Source organism: Hyperolius riggenbachi, chromosome 2 (assembly GCF_040937935.1).
Source record: "Hyperolius riggenbachi isolate aHypRig1 chromosome 2, aHypRig1.pri, whole genome shotgun sequence".
In the NCBI taxonomy this organism is placed as follows: domain Eukaryota; kingdom Metazoa; phylum Chordata; class Amphibia; order Anura; family Hyperoliidae; genus Hyperolius; species Hyperolius riggenbachi.
Genome location: NC_090647.1, coordinates 457,885,685 through 457,908,216, shown reverse-complemented (window position 1 = coordinate 457,908,216; position 22,532 = coordinate 457,885,685). Strand labels below are relative to the sequence as shown.

Sequence of the window (22,532 nt, the reverse complement as noted above, 5' to 3'; positions counted from 1 at the left end):
GAGCGGCACAACGTTGAGGACATCCAAACAGATGAACAGGGAAGTGCGAGTGCCCCATTTGTTTACTGATGTATATTATATGTTTCAATAAAATGTGATTATTTTGAAAAGTGTGTGTGTGTGTAGACAAGAGGAGAACGCACTCAGAAGGGTCGCAGTTGTCCCTGGCAAGCCTGCCGGGGAATGATCTCACCTTTAGGACTGACTGACTAGCCCATTGTGGGAGTTCAGAGTGCAGCTAACAAACTTGCAAACACAGCCTCCAGGCACTGCATCCAGCAAGACCCAGTGAGCGGCCATCTATGGAGATCAGCTGATGTGACCGACCCCGTTTGAAAGCACCACTGCTGCCTGCGTCCCCGGCATAGAGAGGGACAACGCTAGACCGCTGACAGACCCATATGGGCTAGTCAGTCAGTCCTATAGGTGAGATCATTCCCCGGCAGGCTTGCCAGGGACAACTGCTACCCTTCTGAAGGCGCTCTCCTCTTTCTCCTCCCATTCCCCCCCCCCACCCCTTGTCTATACAGATACTTGCACCACTATCCAGTGGCTTCCAGAGAGCGGCACCACCACCATTTTCATCCTCAGCCTACACACTGTACACCACTACAGGACGCTCCCCTGTATATACAGGAGTCTTCTATATATACACTGCCCAGTGTATATGGGACACTACCTACTGCAAAGTGTGTGTGTGAGTGTGTGTGTGTTTTATAGGTGTAGACGCAAATTTCTCCTGGCAGAGGTTCTCAAGGTCTTAAGCTGCATACTCATCACCTGACGGGTCCTGCTACGAGGAGTATTCAGCAATTCCTCTTCCTGCTCACGACATGACACGATAAGCGTGAACAGGAAGTCAAGCGATCACAGTACTTTGCATTGAGTCGTCGGAGATCTAATCCGAAATATCTGATCCACCATGACCGTAGTTATCAGCGTGCGTTGCTAAATGACGTTCACATGATTGGGCACCTGTAACCACGTAGGGTTGCAACAGTATGAATTTCCACGGTATGTTGTAAAAAAAAACACACAAAAAAAACCCACGGTATTATGGTATAACTCAATTATTTGGACCTAGGCCGCCCCTTACGTTAAATAAATGTGCACACCCACCCCCCACACCAGTATGGTAGCCAGATGTGCCCCAGTCCCTCAGCATACATATGATTAAGCCTGGGAGATTTGGGTGCAGGGTAAAGCTGTAAAACTGCTCACCCTGCTCCTGCAAAGGTCCTGGTGGCAATAAATACTATCCATATCGCCATGGATAGTGGCGAAAGCTGTAATTCGGCTTCTAGCTATTGCTGGCAGCCGAATTACAGTGTTTCTACAGTAATTTGTGCTCTGTCTTGATGGCGCCCAAATTACTCACTGACCACCACTATAGCCGGTTGCGCCCAAATCTCTGGCACTGTTTTTACAGAGCTCCACCCCCTCACCTCCCCTGTATGGTAGCCAGTTAAAGGTGCCTCCAGTATAGCTAGTTAGGTATTGGTGCACCCAGGATAAGTAGCTAGGAATAGGTGTAACCAGCAATAGGTGGCCGCAGTATAGGTAGCCATGAATAAGTGTAGCCAGCAATAGGTGTTACCAGCAATAGGTGGCTGCAGTATTGGTAGCTAGGATAGGTACAGCCACTAATAGGTTCCCAGGAAAGGTTCAGCCAGTAATAGTTAGCCAGGAAAGGTGCAGTCAGTATTAGGAGGCTGCAGCATAGGTAGCTAGGGATAGGTGTAGCCAGTAATAGGTGGCTACAGTCTAAATAACCAGGAATATGTGTAGGCAATAATAGTTAGCCAGGATAGGTGCCCAAAGTATAGAAAGCCAGGTGGGGGGACAGAGTGGCACTGGGTTAACAGATAATCACACTTGCCAGGGGGATGCGGTTACAGGGAGCTGGAACGCAAGAACAGGAAGGAGGAAAAAGTGATACACATGCAGGATCCCCGGCAAGTGAGTATCTGTTTCACCCCGTTGCTCTTCATGCGCCCGCTATTGCGTCGCATCCCCGCCGCTGCATTACCACACTGTGGAGCCTTGTTGCATTGTGGGAAATAACAGCTGTTTACAATTGCCAAAAAGCAAGCAGCATCTCTTTCCACAGACATTACCTGGCAGTAGTAAAAATCTCACCATGTGATAAATGTCAGAATGTAAATCAGGGAGAGGAAGGATTTTACAAAGGGCAAACACTGACTAAATCATTTATACATAATTATTGTAAAAAATTAATAACTTTTCTTTATTAATTATATTCACTGGAGTTCCTCTTTAAATATCACACTAAACAGTTATTTTTTTGCCGAGCGGATCAGTCAAAACCAGCCTTATCAGTCTGACGACAGCTTGTACTCACGTGCAACTGTCATCAGAACGACCGCTCCGCGGGCGGGCCTGACGACCTGTAGTTCGAAAAAGTCTGGCGTCTTTAAGGCGCGTACACACGCCATACTGTAGCGGACGGGTCCATCAGACCCTCCCGCTGGTCGTTTGCTACAGTATGGCATGTGTACGCGCCTATAACCATACGGAGAGATTATGCATGAGAAACAGATAAGGAGAGATAAGTTAAAGAGAAACTCCGACCAAGAATTGAACTTAATCCCAGTCAGTAGCTGATACCCCCTTTTACATGAGAAATCTATTCCTTTTCACAAACAGACCATCAGGGGGCGTTGTATGGGCGCTGTATGGCTGATATTGTGGTGAAACCCCTCCCACAAGAAGCTCTGAGGACCGTGGTACTTCTGGCAGTTTCCTGTCTGTGAACCTTGTTGCCTTGTGGGAAATAGCTGTTTACAGCTGTCTCCAACTGCCAAAACAGCATACAGCAGCTACATCACTTGCCAGCAGTAAAATGTCACCATGTAATAAATGTCAGAATACAAATCAGGGATTTAAAAGCTTTTACAATGGGCAAACACTGACTAAATCATTTATACATACTGTAATTATTGTAAAAATGAAGCACTTTTTTATTACATTATTTTCACTGGAGTTCCTCTTTAGGTCAGTTAAGGAGAGAAAATTGTGAGTTAATAAGTAAGGTGAGATAATTCACCAGAAAAGCTTTGTGCCCCAATAATGCCGATGGTGGGAACTGTGAAGTATTAAATGTAAGGGACAAGTACACCACCAGGGAAGCAGCATTCACCAAAGCAAGGTCAGCAATGGCAATTTTCATACTGTCTCAGTATAAATCCACTTTAAAGAGGAACTGCAGTGAAAATAACGTAATGAAAAGGTGCTTAATTTTTACAATAATTATTTATCAATGATTTATTAGTTTTTGCCCATTGTAAAATCTTTCCTCTCCCTGATTTACATTCTGAAATGTATTACATGGCGCCATTTTTACTGCTGGCAGGTGATCTCTGTGGAAGATGATGCTGGTTTTTTTTGGCCGTTGGAAACAGCCGTTATTTCCCACAATGCAGCAAGGCTCCCACAGTGTGATGTCAGTACTTAGGTGCTGACATTACACTGTGGGAGGGGCTTCACCACAATATTAGCCATACAGAGCCCTTCATGATCCAGTTGAGGTAAGGTAAAGATTTCTTGTGGGAAGAAGGTATCAGCTACTGACTGGGATGAAGTTAAATCCTCGGTTACAATTCCTCTTTAAAGTGGAACCGAGATGAACTTTTACTCATTGCATAATTGTGTTCCTTTCCTATTGTTTATAGGGCATTCCTCAAGCCAAATACTTTTTTGTTTTAATACTCTAATTCCCTATAAACTAAACAAGCCACTCCCACAGGTTTTCAGAGAGCCAAGGCACTTTCAGACAGTAGCAAGGGCTCATGGGAGCTCAGTCTGGGCAGGAGGAGGGGGAGGTATTACTAGCTAGAGATTTCAGAGGCGAGGAGGGAGGAGGAGGAGGGGGGGGGGGGATTAGGTTTTTTGCTCAAGATACAGATAAGCCTGCCTCTCTGTAATGTTTACAAACAACATGGCTGCTGTCATTGTATCACAGGATGAAATAATCATATTTTATTAAAGCTGTTTTCAGCTAGATTTGCTGTGTAAACTATCTCAACTTTAGATAAGATATATAGACAAGTTTCTTGTTATAGTTAGTTTTTCATCTCGGATCCGCTTTAAGTCCATATGAATAGGTGGACAGTTGCAGAGATGCACAGCTTCAGAAGGTATTTTTCTATTTGTAAACTACATTCCCAAAGGTAACACATTAATCAAGAGGATTGCCTTCAGAATTCAACTTGCTACGTTTAAACAAGGATGTTCCTATCAATATTCATCAGCGGGTAGAGAAGCTATGGGAAGGAACAGCCATTTGGATAATAAATTACAGCCGCATTTTTATGGCTGCGTCAGGAATAATGAATAGTGACTTCAGTAAATGAATTATGTATCATGCACTGTGCTCGTTATCCATGAAATTCAGTGACAGCCTTCAGATATATGACACAAAGAATACATATTCAGTTGACGTCAAAACTGTTCAGCCAGAAATTGAGCGAGTCAGAAAAAACAAGGTTCACGGACCTGAGATGTTTTGTAACCCTTAAAAAGGAAGCCAGGCAATTTAGAGATGAAGTCAGCTGGAATTATTCATATTCTTAAAGTAAACCTGAGATAAGGGAAGGAGAGAAAATGTATACATACCTGGGGCTTCCTTCAGCCCCCTTTAGCCTGATTGGCTCCAGTAAGTCCGCCAGTCTGGGGTCAGCTGCGCATGTGCGGCCTGGCCACACGCTCGCCCCCATCGCGCTCCAGTCGCTGGTTGAGTTCTGCGCAGGCGCAAAATGCTCCCAGCAGCGGGAGCACGACGGGGGAGCACACACAGCCAGACTGACTGCACAACTTACTTACTGGGGCCGACGAATGAATGAGGAGGTGGCCGAGTGATCAGGCCAGAGGGGGCTGAGGAAGCCCGTTTCTCTTCTTTTCCATCTCAGGTACACTTTGAAGGATACCTAACCCAAAGTAAAGGCACATTTTCAGAAAGGAAGGGGGAGGCTTGCCACAAAGTTCCCTCCTGTCATATTTTAATTTCCTCCTCTTAAAGGGAGTGAATGGGGTGGGCAAGAGGAGTGACATATGCACCGCTCCATCCTCCCTCCCCAGCATAGTAACAGTACGCTTCGTCAGCTACACAGCTGTACTGGCCGGCCCAGTGAGATCACTCAAGGGGATTGGGTCCCGATCCCTGACGGGTGACAGTAGTCAAAGGTGTGCACGCACTTTAAGAGAAGGGAGATAGGAGGGAACATTGCACCTAGCCTGGCTCTTCCTGTCTAAATATGACTTAAAAAGAGAACCTGAACTGAAAATAAAAAGTCAAAATGACCATACACAGGTCATACTTTCCTCCCATGTAGTGTACTCCTCAATTTCTTTCTCCTCTCCTGCGTCCCATTTGTCCACTGTGATCAATGGAATTCTCAGTCCTCCATTTTAAAAATGGCCATTACCCCATAACAGCTTCCTGGTCAGCACACTGTTAAACTAATATCACCCACTTGAGCCATAGGGAAACATGGACATTACCTTGCACATTCAGTTGTAACTGACAGCTGCTGATATATAACTGACAGCAACTGGTATTTCAGTTTTGACAAAATATTGTCAGAACTGGAAGGGATTACTGTAAGAAGAAAATGGTGAGACTGAGAGGAACTGATGGCGAGTTTAGTATATAATATTCATTTGCAGCTACGTCGTGTTTATTTTAAATAATTTTATTCGCTTCAAGTTCCCTTTAAGCCAAAACTCAAAATTTTCAAGGATTGATTCTGGAGGACCAGGGGGAACGAAGAGAAGAACGAGGACACTGAGGTATGTGGATCCAACATGAACATACCTCTGTGCTTACCTTAGGTATCTTTGCCTCGGGTCAGATATTCTTTAAAAAATTCTAAGTGTAAAATTTTAATCCAATATATAGGTCTTTTCAAACTATTTCCTGAAATACTATAAACTTATTTGACTAAAGCCATTGAAATAAGTTTCTTTCGGGCCACACTCCTGGCAGTGGAAAAGTGCATCCTCAAACCAAATGGTTTAGAGGGAGGGGCCTGTTGCTGAAATGCGGTTGCTGAAATGCTGGATTGTAAGAGGATCTGAGAAGCCTCTGGACAACCTAGCCGGTTACCACTGTTGAGGAAAGTATCTTAGTATTTTTATGACACTTAAGGCCTCTTGCACACTGCAAGCAATTCAGATTCAGATTCCGCTTTTTAATCAGTTTTTACCTCTGATTCAGATTTGCAGTGTGCAAGGAGCAAACTGCAAATCTGAATCGGAAGTAAACACAGATTAAAAAGCGGAATCTGAATCTGAATTGCTTGCAGTGTGCAAGAGGCCTAAGGTGTACTTTATGATCCACATCCTGATTGGACAGTGTCGTAACAGCAACATTCTGATCTACATCAAGCAATCAGGTTCCCACTGTTGGACGGACTGACAGCACTACATAATCTAGCAGAACTGGACTGGATAAATATAGATACTAACTCATCCAGTGGAAGCATCAACTGAATAAAATTGCCAACAGCTACTTGTTATTTACAGGTAATGTTTAGGACTCTAGTTAATGCTCGTCTTGATTTGTATAAAGTACCTAGGTCCTGTGGAGATGTAGATCATAGATGAAGCCTCTTGAACAATCTCCTGAATATAACTGGGAAACTCTGTAGTCTCTGTGGAGTCGGTACAAAAATCATCCAACTCCTCAGTTTCTGATTCCACCGACTCAGACTTCTCGACTCCAACTCCTCTAATTTGCATATACCAAACTTGTTGATTGAAAGTATGTAACACAAAAGGCATTTCTTTGCTGCCAAATCTTAGGAATTTTAAAGCTATATTAACCAGTTCACCCCAAGGGGTTTTTACCCTAACGGACCAGAGCAATTTTCACCTGTCAGTGCTCCTCCCTTTTATTCACTAATAACTTTATTACTACTTATCACAACAAAATTATCTATACCTTGTTTTTTTGCCACCAATTAGGCTTTCTGTGGATAGTACATTTTGCTAAGTATTTTTTTATTCTAAATGCATTTTATCAGGGAAAAAAAAAGAAAAAAATTGGAACAAAAATTATTATTTCTCAGTTTTCGGCCATTATAGTTTTAAAATAAAACGTTCTCCTGTGGATAAAACCCACACCTTTTATTTGCTCAATTGTCCCGATTATTAAACCATTTAAATGATGTCCGTCACAATGTATGGCAACAATATATTATTTGGAAATATAGATGTTATTTTTCAGTTTTTTGTTTTTTTTTTTAGTCTGGTCTAAAATTACAAGCCCCTATGTAATAAAGTAATAGTAATATACCCTCATAAAATATAGATTAAAAAAAGCTGAGAGACTTATTAAAATGTATTGTTGCTGTTAACAGGCTCAAACAGGACATTTTAATAAGTTGGATTGCCGTTAACTGGTTAAGATAGCATCTGCTTTTGGGAACAAAAAGCTCCTGGCAAGGAAGCTGACAACTCTACCCTGTTGGCCATCTCAGCCTGTCATTGCCAACGTGAATACCCCAGCATGTCATCTGTATAAGATTCACCCGAGCTCCATATCAGCCAGATTCCAGCATGTAGCCCTGCTACCTTGCAGAAAAAGGCCTCTGCCTTTTCTATATCTGATATAGAGAAGGCCAGGGCCATTTTCTGCAAGGAAGCAGAGCTATACACCAGAACCCAGCTGATACGGGGTTCCAGTGAATCTTCAAGGATACCCGAAGTGACATGTGATATGATGAGATAGACATGTGTATGTACAGTACCTAGCACAGAAATAACTATACTGTGTTCCTTTTTTCTTTCTCTGCCTGAAAGAGTTAAATATCAGGTATGTAAGTGGCTGACTCAGTCCTGACTCAGACAGGTAGTGACTACAGTGTGACCCTCACTGATAAGAATTCCAACTATAAAACACTTTCCTAGCAGAAAATGGCTTCTGAGATCAAGAAAGAGATAAAAAGGGGAATTTCTTATGAGTGAGGGTCACACTGTAGTCACTTCCTGTCAGGACAGAGTCAGCCACTTACATACCTGATATTTAACTCTTTCAGGCAGAGAAAGAAAAAGGGAACACAGTATAGTTATTTGTGTGCTTGGCACTGTACATACACATGTCTATCTCATGTCACATGTCACTTCGGGTTTCCTTTAAACAGACAATATGTTGGGACAGTCTAAGTTTTAAGCATTAGTGTATCTCAGTGTTTTTTTTTCTGTCCTCCCGTTGGAGGCACAGTACAAGCACTTGCACATTTGGTGGACTACAAGGTTAAAAAGGAACTGTCGCGAAAATCTTAAAATTTAAAACACATACAAATAAGAAGTACATTTCTTCCTGAGTAAAATGAGCCATAAATGACTTTTTCTCCTATGTTGCTGTCACTTACAGTAAGTAGTAGAAATCTGACATTACCGACAGGTTTTGGGTTAGTCCATCTCTTCATGGGGGATTCTCAGCATGGCCTTTATTTATAAAGACATTTCCTGAAAAAGATTTATACAATGATGCTGAACAGCCTATCTGCTCACCGTACACTTTTTTGGCAGTTGGACGGAGCAACTGCCAGTGTTCTCCCCAGGGCCGATAAGGTGGGTCGGGCCGCCTGGCTGTTTTTAAACCCCGCCCGCCTGTTGTCATTGGACCACCTAGCTAGAATAAAAAACAGCCTAAATAGACGTCAGGCAGGAGCGCTCCATTGCCTGCAAGCAATTAACACCCGGCTCTCGCAGAATAGGGGCGGCTGAGGGGTAGTAAAGTGTGTGCAGTGTAGGCAGAGGCAGTACGACCACACTATCCTACATCATGCCGACAGCTGCAGTCTGCACCGCACACTTTCTCCCCCTCCTAATCAGTCCTCTGCCTCCCCTCTCTACCTCCATCTGTAGCCTACATAAGTATGCAGATAGGCAGGCTAGCAGCAGTGGGTGGCCGCGGGCAGGCTGGCGGGCCTTGCCTATCCCGGATTCTGGCCAGCATTCTTTCTCCAGGCTTCAGTGCAACTTGTAGAGCTGCCAGGCTTCCTTATTTTGAAAACAGGCTTGTGTAATGGTGCAGCCAATCGCTGCGCTCACAAGCAAACCAGAGGTGCCCCGCCATCCAATAGCCTGGCTCAGGGAGTGGCTTATCCAGTGCTGTGTTGTGACACACATGGAGGCAGCTGGTGGCAAATGATAGTTAATGGAGAGAGCCGGGGTACCGCGCACGGAACAGCCAGGCAGAGAGAAGCAGCAGCTACAAATACAGGTCTCGGATCCGAGATTACAAACTAACTATAACAAGTAACTTGTCTATATATCTTATCTAAAGTTTAGATAGTTTACACAACAAATCTAGCTACAAACCGTTTTAATAGAATATGATTCTTTCTTCTTGTGATACGACAGCCGCTATGTTGTTTGTAAACATTACACAGAGGCAGGTTTATCTGCATCTTGAGCAAAAAAAAAAAAAAAAAAAAAAAAAAAAAAAAAAAAAACCTAATCCCCCCTCTTCCTCCCTTCTTCCTCTGAAATCTCTGGCTAGTAATACCTCCCCCTCCTCCTGCCCAGACTGAGCTCCCATGAGCCCTTGCTACTGTCTGAAAGTGCCTTGGCTCTCTGAAAACCTGTGGGTGTGGCTTATAGTTTATAGGGAATTACAGTATTAAAACGAAAAAGTATTTGGCTTGAGGAATGCCCTATAAACAATTGGAAAGGAATCCAATTATTCAATGTGTAAAAGTTAATCTCAGATCCACTTTAATGTGAAGTCTGCCTGGCTGGAATGTTAGGAATTTCTTTTCATTTACTGAGCGACTGCGCTGGCAGTGTGTATTCACACCCCTCCCCGCCTCCCCCTAATCACTCCTCAAGATGACCCGGGGTGTGTGGATTGCACAAACTCAGAGTCTCCCAGACAGGACACTGGCCAGCTGTAAACAGAGGGGACCCTGCTTGTCCTGTCACAAGGCTTTGTAATGCTGGGCATACACGGCACCTTTTCTACCGTGTAATTGAGCCGCTGATGGCTCGATTGATAATTTCCGACGTGTCCGATACCCCGCCGGATCGATTCCGCGCTCGATACCGGCGGGCAGGACAAAAGAAGAAACGAGCGGAAGATAAGGAAGCGCCCGCGGGGACGAGCGGGAATCGATCCGGGCGCCCGCAGGGACGTGCCGGAATGGAGCCAGCGCCTCGATTACACGGTAGAAAACGAAACGTGTATGCCCAGCATTAGATAGCCTGATTGCAATGTGCAGGTGAACATCTGAGATAATGTAGGTGGTGGCTGTGTGTATTTTTTTATTTTAATTAATCCAGTTTTTTGCTGCCTATTTTGGATCAATACCTATTATCATTTATGATAATTAAATTACCCCTGCCATCATGTTACTAACTATCCTCAGGTGAGAGTACAATCTAATTCCTGCCTTCATGTCACTATCTATCCACAGAAGAGTTTACAATCTAATTCATGCCTTCATTATTATTATTATTTTTTTTTTTTTTATTTTAGTATTTATATAGCGCCGACATATTACGCAGCGCTGTACAGTGTACATATATATCTTGTCACTAACTGTCCCTCAAAGGAGCTCACAATCTAATCCCTACCATTGACATATGTCTATATTATGTAGTGTAAGTACTGTAGTCTAGGGCCAATTTTAGGGGGAGCCAATTAACTTATCCGTATGTTTTTGGAATGTGGGAGGAAACCGGAGTGCCCGGAGGAAACCCACGCAGACACGGAGAGAAAACATACAAACTCTTTGCAGATAGTGCCCTGGCTGGGATTCGAACCAGGGACCCAGCGCTGCAAGGCGAGAGAGCTAACCACTACGCCACTGTGCTGCCCACTTGTTCATGGTACTTACTATCCAGGAAGGATTTTACAGTCTAATCTCTGTCGTGATGCCACTAACTATCCACAGAGGATCTTACCATCTAATCCCTGCTGTGATGTCACTAACTAGCCACAGAGGATCTTACCATCTAATACCTGCCGTGATGTCACTAACTATCCACAGAGGATCTTACCATCTAATCTCTGCTTGATGACACCAACTATCCACAGAGGATCTTACAATCTAATCGCTGCCGTCGTGTCCCTAATGGTTGGTACACACTGGCAGATTTACTGCCAGATCGATTATTTCCAGCATGTCCCATCTGATTTCCAATTGATTTTTCATTCAATCCTATGGAAAATTGATTGGAAATCAAATCAGACATGTTGGAAATAGTCGATCTGACAGTAAATCTGTCAGAAAATTGCATTGTGTGTACCTAGCCGGTATATCGGCTCGTTTCCTCCTCCTAAGCTGTGAGCAGAGTTGCACTGGTCCTGCATTCCCCGTCACACCCCACCCAGCTACTTTTTCATGCCACGTGGCTGGAAAAAAAATCCTGGGGAGAACACTGAACTGCCATTCATTAAGTGCTTTTAAATATAAAGAAAACCCTAGCAATCCCCTATGAGAAGATGGGCTAGTCCAAAATCTTTCGGTAATGTCAGATTTCTAGTACTAATGGCCCATACTCACGGGCTACAATTGTCGCCCGTGAGTATGCGCCGTCGCAAGGGCGCGCACCCCGAACTGTCGCCCGTCGCTGATGTCGCCAGGCGATTGAAAGTTTCAATCGCCTGGCGACAGTCGCTGCCGCAGCTGTCGCTAGTCCGCGTGAGTACGCGGACTAGCGACAGCAACCTCCATTGAGGTATACGGAGCTCCCGGCGGGGGGAGGAGGAACGTCGGCGACAGCTTCCGTCGCACCGCTGGTCTCTCTTCCGAGTGTGTACGCGGAGGGACCTGGCGAGGAGCTGTCGCCGGCCTGTCGCCCACACGCTCACGTGTGCTGGCGACAGGCCACTTTTGCTGCCCGTGAGTATGGGCCATTACTGTAAGTGACAGCAACAAAGGAGAAAAGTAATGTATGGCTCATTTAACATCAGAAGAGATCTACTTCTTATTTGTATATGTTAACATGTATTTTACATTTTAAGATTTTCACGACAGAGGTCCTTGAAGTATACCTTAGAACTGCACAGTCAGGCTGGACAAATTGCTAGTACAGTATCCAGGGCTCCTTAAAAATTGCAGCCGTCGCTGAATAGAGGCAGTCACTAGCTGTGAGTGGCTCCAATACCTCCGTGGGCGAGACTTGCAACACATGTTCTGCAAAACTTTCTGTTCACACTTGAGCCAATCATGAAGCCTTTCTTCAAAATGCAACCAATCATGATAAGCCACTTGCATCTTTAATGCAAGTGGCTCTAATACCTCTGCAGGCGAAACTTAGCACTCTCCTCTCCACTCTCCTTAGTTTTGCAGCTAGTAGGCCCACTCTGAACTGCACTACAAGTGAAAGTAGCCTGTACTGCGCTCCATACGCTACCAGGAGCTTCATTGCTAACAAGGGAAGAGATAACTGGGAGTGCATACAATCCCCTGGGAGGATTGTGCCAATACTTTTATTGGTAATTGCAAAGTGGAAGTGGTAACGCTGCATCTTTTGTTTACGTTCATATTATTCCTCATTTTCCCCATACTGCTGATTCGTACAGTACTGTATATAGCCAGCGCTGGTGCCATTCTTATTCTCTTACAAATGTTGTTATCGGGTATCAACTCAACTGCAACCAGCCTGAAGAGAGCGTACACAGTGTACACACGCGGAAGAGGGACCAGCGGTGCGACGGAAGCTGTTGCCGACGTTCCTCCTCCCCCCGCCGGAAGCTCCGTATACCTCAATGGAGGTTGCTGTCGCTAGTCCGCGTACTCACGTGCAGGGCTGTGGAGTCGGAGTCGTGGAGTCGGAGTCGTGGAGTCGGGCAATTTTTGGTGCCTGGAGTCGGAGTCAGGAAAAAATACACCGACTCCGACTCAGACTCCTAATGAATTTGTAACTGTAATTAAAATAGAAAATATGATAAAATGTTCTATTTCTCAGATAAAAGTCATTAAAAATAATGTATAAATACACTATATATACAGTAATAGCTGTGCTCAGTCCACAAAAACGAAATAAACCAATCAAAATTAGTTACTTGTGCTGCTTCAATAAAGCAGTCCCCGTATTTTTAAGGTCAGATATACATATCTGATTGTGACTGTATATATGATGTGTACACCGGAATCTCATATATACTAAATAACATCTATGCTGTAAGTATAAAGCCTGATGTGTAGCCATGTCACTAATAGAGATGGTCAATGAGATGGAAATAATTCTGCATTGATGCTGATTTATGCAAATGTATGCACTCCCTTTGCTGAAGAAATCAAATAATTTGATATGTTATTAAAATTTGGTTTGGTGACTACAAATTAAAGGGAAACTGAGACGGATGAAAAGTAAAGTTTTATACATACCTGGGGCTTCCTCCAGCCTTCTTCAGGCTAATAAGTCCCTCACTGTCTTCCACCACCCGGATCTTCTGCTATGAGTCCTGGTAATTCAGCCAGTCAGCGCTGTCCGGCCACATGCCGCTACCACAGCCAGGAACATTCTGCACCTGCGCAATAATGCTGCACAGGTGTAGTATGCTCCTGGCGGCGGAGTGTGTGCATGCGCACTACGCCTGACTGGCTCAAGTACCTGGACTCATAGCAGAAGATCCAGGTGGTGGAGGAGGACAACGAGGGACTGATTATCCTGAAGGCGGCTGGAGGAAGCCCCAGGTATGTATAAAACTTTAATTTCATCTGTCTCAGGTTTACTTTGTTACACAGTAGTACTATACTCTACATATGCACTCCCCACAGAGCTGCAGGGAATCCACTGAGAATGTTGTGCACATTGAACACAGAGGTGTTGTCTGTTTACAATCTCCTCATTCCCCTGCAGAGTACCTGCACACCACTCTTACATGTACCCACACTTACATTGCCTAGGGCCTGATCCATGTACAGATTGTGCATGAAGAATGTGTAATAGAGGAAGAATCTCCTCATTCCCCTGCAGAGTACCTGCACATCATTCTTACATGTACCCACACTTACATTGCCTAGGGCCTGATAGATGTTCTTTGTTCCGGTTTGTACCTTTTACAAGTACTCTTACCAAGGACTAGTTTTAGTCTAAAGGGAATAAATATAGTAGTCTACATATCCTTCTCACTTCAGTTGTCTTGTAAAATTCCTAAGCGTTGGCAGTTAAGAGACGAATTACATGTTACATACTTTTAATCAACAAAATTGTAATATGCAAATTAGAGGAGTCGGAGTCGTGGAGTCGGTGGAATCCTAAACTGAGGAGTCGGAGTCGGTGGATTTTTGGACCGACTCCACAGCCCTGCTCACGTGTTGCGGCGACAATTGTAGCCCGTGAGTATGGGCCATAAAGAACCCTTTCCTAAATAAATGGCTAAAACGTTTTTCCTCCATGCGTAGATTATGTCCTCTAGTCCTTTGAGAAGGCCTAGGGACAAAAAGCTCATCCGCCAAGGTATTATATTGCCCTCTAATGTATTTATACATGTTAATTAGATCCCCTCTAAGGCGTCTTTTCTCTAGACTAAATAAACCCAGTTTATCTAACCTTTATTGATAAGTGAGACCTTCCATCCCACGTATCAATTTTGTTGCTCGTCTCTGCACCTGCTCTAAAACTGCAATATATTTCCTGTAATGTGGTGCCCAGAACTGAATTCCATTTTCCAGATGTGGCCTTACTAGAGAGTTAAACAGGGGCATTATTATGCTAGCATCTCGAGTTTTTATTTCCCTTTTAATGCATCCCAAAATTGTTAGCTTTAGCTGCAGCGGCTTGGCATTGAGTGCAATTATTTAACTTGTTGTCGATGAATACTCCTAAGTCCTTCTCCAAGTTTGATGTCCCCAACTGTGTCCCATTTATTTTGTATGGTGCTAGACCATTGGTACGACCAAAATGCATGACTTTACATTTTTTAACATTGAATTTCATCTGCCATTTATGTGCCCACATAGCCATCCTATCAAAATCCTGTTGCAATAAGTCCCTATCTTCCTGAGAGTTGATGATTCTGCACAATTTTGTATCATCTGCAAAAATAGCAACATTGCTCACTACTAAATCTACTAAGTCATTAATAAATAAATTGAAGAGCACTGGACCCAATACAGACCCCTGTGGGACCCCACTGCTAACAGTCACAGATCAAGCAAGATATATGAACCCTCCATACCACCCGGGGTGGCATAATGAAGCAGTCAGCTGACAGCATCAGGACCAGGTGCATGTTACAAAAATCAGCAGGTAGAGGAGTGTGTTTTGAAAGAGGATGGACACCGAGTAGTCAGAAAGACATTTGGTAGAAAGGCAGCAGTCAGTGGGTTAGAACCAATAGCGATCAGTGGTAATGATGTACAGAGGCCAAAGTCTGTAATGCTGGACAAGCACAAGAGTGCTATTATACTGGATAGAGTCTTGGAACCAAACATACCTTGTTCTCAAACACTGAGGGAGAGACCTAAGCATCCTTAAAGGAATTCTATCAAACTTTTACTTTTTCTGTAAGCACTTCAGTCAATCTGCCAACAACAGTAAGAATGAGCACAGCATATATTTTTGCTGTGCAGAGTGTCTTTGTCTTTATCTAACTACTGTCGGCTTTCCCCTGAGAAAACTGACGGCGACGGGGAATTGGGGCAGTCCATTATACAAGAGGGGAGCCTCTTGCTGAGTACAGCTGTGGTTTATTCTATTCTGATGGTCCCCACACAGCAGAGCGAGTTATACAGCATGTGATCCTTATTATAAAGTTACTGTGAGGAGACCTCTGCTGCTAGTCTGGAGACTCTGCTGAGCTGCCGCTGCGTTGCTACACAAAGGTAAACATATGAGCTGGAGGAAGGCGTGTCATTGCTCTGAAGAGGAGCTGTAGAGGAAGATTTATTATGATAATAAATCTTACTCTACGGCTCTCTTCAAAGCAATGACGTGCCCTCCTCCAGCTCATATGTTTACCTTTGTGTAGCAACGCAGCGGCAGCTCAGCAGAGTCTCCAGACTAGCAACGAGAGAGGTCTCCTCACAGTAACTTTATAATAAGGATCACATGCTGAATAACTCGCTCTGCTGTGTGGGGACCATCAGAAAAGAATGAACCACAGCTGTACTCAGCAAGAGGCTCCCCTCTTGTATAATGGACTGCCCCAATTCCCCGTCAGTTTTCTCAGGTGACAGCCGACAGTAGTTAGATAAAGACAAAGACACTCTGCACAGCAAAAATATATGCTGTGCTCATCCTTACTGTTGTTGGCAAATTGATTTATAGTGCTTACAGAAAAAGTAAAAGTTTGATAGAATATCTTTAAAGAGAAACCGTGACCAAGAATTGAACTTTATCCCAATCAATAGCTGATACCCCCTTTTACATGCGAAATCTTTTCCTTTTCAAAAAATGGATCATCAGGGGGCTCTGTATGGCTGATATTGTGGTGAAACCTCTCCCATAGGAAACTGTGAGGACCATGGTCCTGGCAGTTTCCTGTCTGTGAACCTCGTTGCATTGTGGGAAATAGCTGTTTACAGCTGTTTCCAACTGCCAAAAAAGCAAGCAGCATCTCCTTCCAGTGACATCACCTTCCAGCAGTAAAAATGTCACCATGTGATAAATGTGATGTCAGAATGTAAATCAGGGAGAGGAAAGCTTTTACAATGGGAAAAACACTGACTAAATCATTTTCACATAATTATTGTAAAAATGAAGCACTTTTTTATTACATTATTTTCACTGGAGTTCCTCTTTAAAGAGACTTTGTGGTGAATGAGATAAGGAGACTGCCAAATGCATTTAATTTTAAACAATGTCAACTACCTGGCTGTTCCCCTGACCCTCTGCGTCTATTAAAACTTTAAGACGCCGACCCAGAATAAACATAAAAACAAGTGCTCTAAGTTTGACCACCCCTACAAGAAAAAAAAAAATCTAGCTCTAATCAGCACCAGGCCTGACCATGTGTTTGGTAAATTATCAAAAGACAATGTTAATCACCCAGACGTGAATTTAAGGGAAGACAACTGGAATCCATACAAAAAATTCTAACCAAATCAAATGAATATAACAAATTACATATTTTAAGATTAGTTGTTATTATGGATAGCTATTGTCTCAATAAAGTTTTGATAATTTACTAATGACATAGTCTGGCCTGGTGCTATTTTAGAGCTTTTTTTTTTGCAGACATACTAACTTACATTTTGGGTACCTAGAGTCGGAGGTTTCATGAACTGAGGAGTCAGAATTGGAGTCAAATGATTTTTGTACAGACTCCAGAGCCTTGATTTTAAGTGTGAGATTCAGACATTACTGAATCTAGAAATATCAGCAAAATAGCCAAGCAATTAACATTGTTCAAAAATAAATAAACAGCCTCCATATCCCTCTCTCTGTTCATTGTCAAGCTAGCTTTAACAGGCGACAACCAGCTAGAGGTAACTTGAGCTGTAATACGCATAAAATGTCCACTAGATGGTGGACACATCACTATGTAAAAAGACTAAGAACTCAAGACATTCCCTTCTTCAGTCCTTAATTAGTTTTTTTGCATACTGTACAACAGTGTTTCTCAACATTATTACAGGTACTACTTTATGAAAGGCTGTGTTTATCGAGTACCCCCTATTGTGACTATCATCATCTCAAGTACCCCCAGCACACAGCAGATCGCATACATGAAAAAAGGCGTACGGGAAAAAGGGCGCCGGGTTTGCCGGTAGTAAAATCCCTCTAAAATTAGCGATACTCTACTTCAAAATCTCTATAGTTGAATAAGGGTATTATGTACCGATATTTTACTATTGCTAAACCTAACCCTACTCTCACACAAGACCCTCCCCTAATTCTAAGACACCCAAACCACCCCTCTCCATGGTGCCTAACCCTAAAATCCCCCCTGGCGGTGCCTAACACTAAGACCCCCCCCCCCCCCCCCCCCCGTTGGTGCCTAACCCTAACACCCCTTCCCCCCATGCCAAACTCTAACCTGCCCCCTGGTGGTGCCTAACTCAACCCACCCCAGTGGTGCCTAACCTAACACAAACCCCTCCCCCCATGGTGCCAAAACCTAACCCCCCCACACACAAACACACACACCTTCCACAATATGCAGGTATGAATGTAAATTTGGGTGTCCGATTAGTGGCAAGAGGAGACATTTTTTCCGCAGAGTGCCTGCTATGCAATGCCGCAATATAGTTATCTGCAAGCCATTTTTTCCCCACAAACCTGTGCGGGGGAAAAGAATGTCCCCTCTTGCCGCTAATAGGGTGCCTCCGGGCGCCCAAATTTACCCATTAAAATGCATTTAGAATAAAATAATTCTTAGTATACTGTACCACCCAAAGAAATCCTAATTGGTGGCAAAAAAATATATATAATATGGATAAATTGTTGGGATAAGTCGTGATTAAAGCGGACCTGAACACGGAACATGCTCTCTGCTCTAAAATATACACAACATCATAATAACCTTTAAACAATAAACACTTTGTTGTCATTTATCAAAATAGGAGGTAGAAACAGCATAATAGTATACTTCTTTGTTACAGCTGATACAAATCCTAAAAAAAAAAAAAAATATCTGTACCGTTTCTACTTCCTGATTCATGGAAACAGACATATTGTTAGAGAGGAGCTGTCAGCCATACTATCTCAGAATAAAAAACACGTATAAGTAGATAAATACTTGCTCTACTTACATAACATGTGAATTGCACTGTCCACGTTTTGATTTTAGTTCTTTCTCTACAGTAAAAAAAAAAAAAAAAAGAAAAAACCCTTCTTAGCATTTCCTATTTTAAATGTGGCTATTTTGAAGCCAATCCTGATGTCATTTCCTGCCCTACTCTTCTCTGCCTGATTTGCCCGCCCTTCACTATAGAAAGTGCATTGTCTCAGCATGAGAAATACTGGCCAATCGGAGAGGAACAGAGGTGTGGGAGGGGAAAACAGGATGGAAAGAGGATTCAGCCAATCAGGCTGCATTAGTTAAGTCTGAGGGGAAATAGAGAAGCAAAAAAGGACAACCCAGCATGCCCTGCAACTTCCTTTTTGCGTACCAAATAAGAGTCAGGTAAACTGGGGAATGATCATTTATCAACAAAAAAAAAAGTAATAGTGATTTAAACTTTTGGATTGCCTGGTTAGCATCCTTATTACTTGTTAACCAGATAAAAATAAAGAATTGATTTTTGTTTTCATGCCCGGCAGTTACACTTTAACAGCCTGTACTTTCAAATAAGCTCATCTGCCGTGGCAGTCATGTGACACAGGGAAAAGATCAGATTACAACTTGAATTAAACAGGCTAAATGTCATGATATATGTTAGTGTAACGATCGGTGTAACACAGAGAGGATCTGATTATTGGTGATCTGCAGTATCACCAAAATACAGATATATACCTGATTATTGATGATCTGCAGTATCACCGATAATCAGATATATTACTAACCTCTGGACACCTGAGAGATATCAGTGTTTGGTGCAACAGTAATACTTTGAGAACAATACCAGGAAGACAGGTACAAGGCAGTAAGGAATACTGCTAGAGTAAGTACCTTCCAGCAGCCTGAGACTCTCCCGCAGGGAGGAGTCAGACTGGGAGAGGGAAGGACCAGAGCGAGAGTGACACCAATAGAGGATGTCACTGACTGGTCTGTGAACTCTCTCTTAACTGGGGAGATAGCTCTCAAGGTCGGACAAGCCAGGTCGGCAACACACGGACATACACAGTACAAAGACAGAAGGCTGATTTGGTAATCCAAAGGCAAGCAGGGTTTGGCAACAGAGTACCAGATATAGCGAAGTACCAAATCAGTGAACAGAAGAGTGGTCAGGAAAGCAGAAAGTCATAATAGATAATAAACAATGCCTAGGCTTGGGTGTGAGCTCCGTGATCATCAACACCCTGGAACTAGTCTGAGGTATAACAGAATGATAACACAAGTCCCTAATCTTGGATGTGAGGTCCTTGATCATCAACACCCTGGAACTAGTCTGAAGTATAACAGAATGAGAACACAGATTCTGACAATAAGGTCTGAGTGCTTCCACGTAGTGATCGCAACGGCAGACAACCAGCGAATGACCAGCACCCAGTATATATAGCTCTCCAGCGCCTCCCCTAAGTGCTGGACCAATGGGAACTGGTACAAGCGTCAGCTGACCGGCTTGGTCAGCTGACTCCCTTCTGGCTGTCATAAAAGTTCTGCCTCTCAACACGCACGCGCGCGTCCTTCTGAATCTGTGTGGACTATCAGTCCAAGCCACACCAGACATGTCTTGCGTACCACCCGCCGCGCTGGACGCGGAGCCAGCCGCACCGCTATCAAGGCATGCGGTGGTTTCTCCGCGTTCAGCCATACTGACAGATGTAGGCCTACGCGTGCAAACCGCCGCGTTGCACGAGGAATCAGCCGCCTTGTTCTGAGCGCACGCGGTGGCTTTTCCGCGTTTTCTCACAGTTAGCACACAGAGAGAATCTGATTATTGGTGATCTGAAGTATCACCAAGAATGCAGATATATACCCGATTATTGGTGATCTGCAGAATCACCGATAATACCGATATATATTACTAACCTCTGGGCACAACAGCAAAGGTAACACAATAAAGACAGTAAAATAACAGAAGTGTGGAAATATCCACCTCACAGCAATTCCTCAGAGGTGTGGTTACCTCTGAATGGGAACCCCGTGAGTGAGATCCTCTAACCAGGCTGAGTGAGGAATCTCGACCCCTAGCAGTAATCGTCTGCTTGGGGCAGGCGTCTCGGAGAGGCAAGCCTCAGAGATAACCCTCCAGTGGGAGACGTTCCACTGAAGGCAGAAAGGTCAGACAGGCAAGGGTTCGGCAACAGAGATGACGGCAACAGTACAGGAGCAGAAGACAGAAGAGTAAATCGGTAAACAGGCAGAGGTCGGCAACAAGGATCAGATGGGCAAAGGCACAAGATCAGCAAGAGATAGAGTAGTCAGGGATAGCCAGAGTCAAAACACAGATCAATATACAATAATATTCCTAAGCTAAGGTGTGAAATCCTTAGTATCAACACCAGGGCACTGCACTAAGGTCTGAGCGCTAACACAAACAGTGTATTTACGACAGCAGACAACTTGCTACTGACAGGCAAGTTGTATATGTAGCTAGAGAGCTACTCAGCGCCGCCCCAGAGCCCCACCCAATCAGGACACCTCCTGAGGTCAACTGACTAGTGAGTCAGCTGAGCCTCCTACGTAGGAGGTAAAAGTCCTGCCTCCTTGCGCGTGCGGCCCTTTGCCTCTGAGACGTGGAGAGGCCAGGGTCCGCGTCCTCTTGCGGAGAGCATTCCGCCTGCCGCCATGCGAGACCCGCCGCCGTGTCGCCAGTCGCGGTGTCCCCTGCAGAGTGTGCCGGCTGCTCCGCACGAGTGACGGAGTCAGCCGGCTGGGCATGCTGCCCAGCACGGCGGCGGCCCCGCTAGTTCTTACACTAAACTCTCTAAATACAAGCAGGGTGCATTTATCTATGTTTTTCTTTTGTCCAGTGCAAAAGTCCAGTTTCACTTTAACCTCTCTGGCGGTATGATTACTTCCAGATTTTATTGTCTAAAAACATTGCCAATTTTTCACAAGCTTTTAGAGCCTAAAAATTATACCACTAGATAGATCTGCGGCAGCCCTGCACATTACTCACCTTCCATGGTTCCAGCTTGGGGTTACCGATCTCAGCTGCGGATTTCTGTCCCGAGCTTGACTCGGGGTTACCTCTAAGAAGTTATTGGCGAATGAAACAATGGAGCACTGAAAGGTGAAAATGGCTCTGGTCCTAAAGGGGAAAAACCCCTCAGTGGTCAAGTGGTTAAACCACCGCCATGTAGTATGAGGACCACAGATTTTGAATACTATGAACAGATTGTGTAGGAAATCAAAATTGGACGTATATACGCCCTCTATGTTGATAGCAAAGAGAGGAGATTGTCCACAATAAGCGCTGAACTCATAAATATGTGTTTTATTCCATTACTTTTATACCTAGATGTGGAAGTACACTGATAAGCTACAGATGTATATTTGTTCACAACAACATATTGAATGTTTATTTTTCTGCACTCGCCTCTCTGCCTCTTATAGGTCGCCCATTGGGTATATGGACCTTTGTGATATCGCCTGTCCGGATTGCACAGACGCGAGTCAGCTGTGTAGCTGACAACGCCCTTTGCTGCTATGCGAGGGGGCGCGGAGGGACGATGGAGCAATGCATGAAGGGGGGGGGGGGAGGTGTTGCATGCACTAAGGTATCAATTGTTGCTGGGGTGAGTTGATCCGCCAGGCAGATCAATTTTGGGTTGGGGGGTTAGGGACCAGGCGTCTCTGTGCACACACCTGATTATCGGCTGAGGCAGTCATCAGCCGCCTCAGCTGACTTTAATAAAGCATGTGTATGAGGCTTAATACTCAGGAGTTAACGACAGGAGGGAAAGGAGACTTGATTTAAAGAGAAACCGTGACCAACAATTGAACTTCATCCCAATCAGTAGCTGATACCCCCTTTCCTTTTCACAAACGGATCATC

At 44.1% G+C, this 22,532-nt stretch overlaps 1 protein-coding gene across 1 annotated transcript in view; it reads right to left on the bottom strand.

The window, feature by feature from the left end:
- The window catches only part of LOC137546999 (tricarboxylate transport protein, mitochondrial-like), a 70,340-nt gene that overhangs the window by 32,319 nt on the left and 15,489 nt on the right, over nucleotides 1-22,532 (bottom strand). The window lies entirely within an intron of this gene.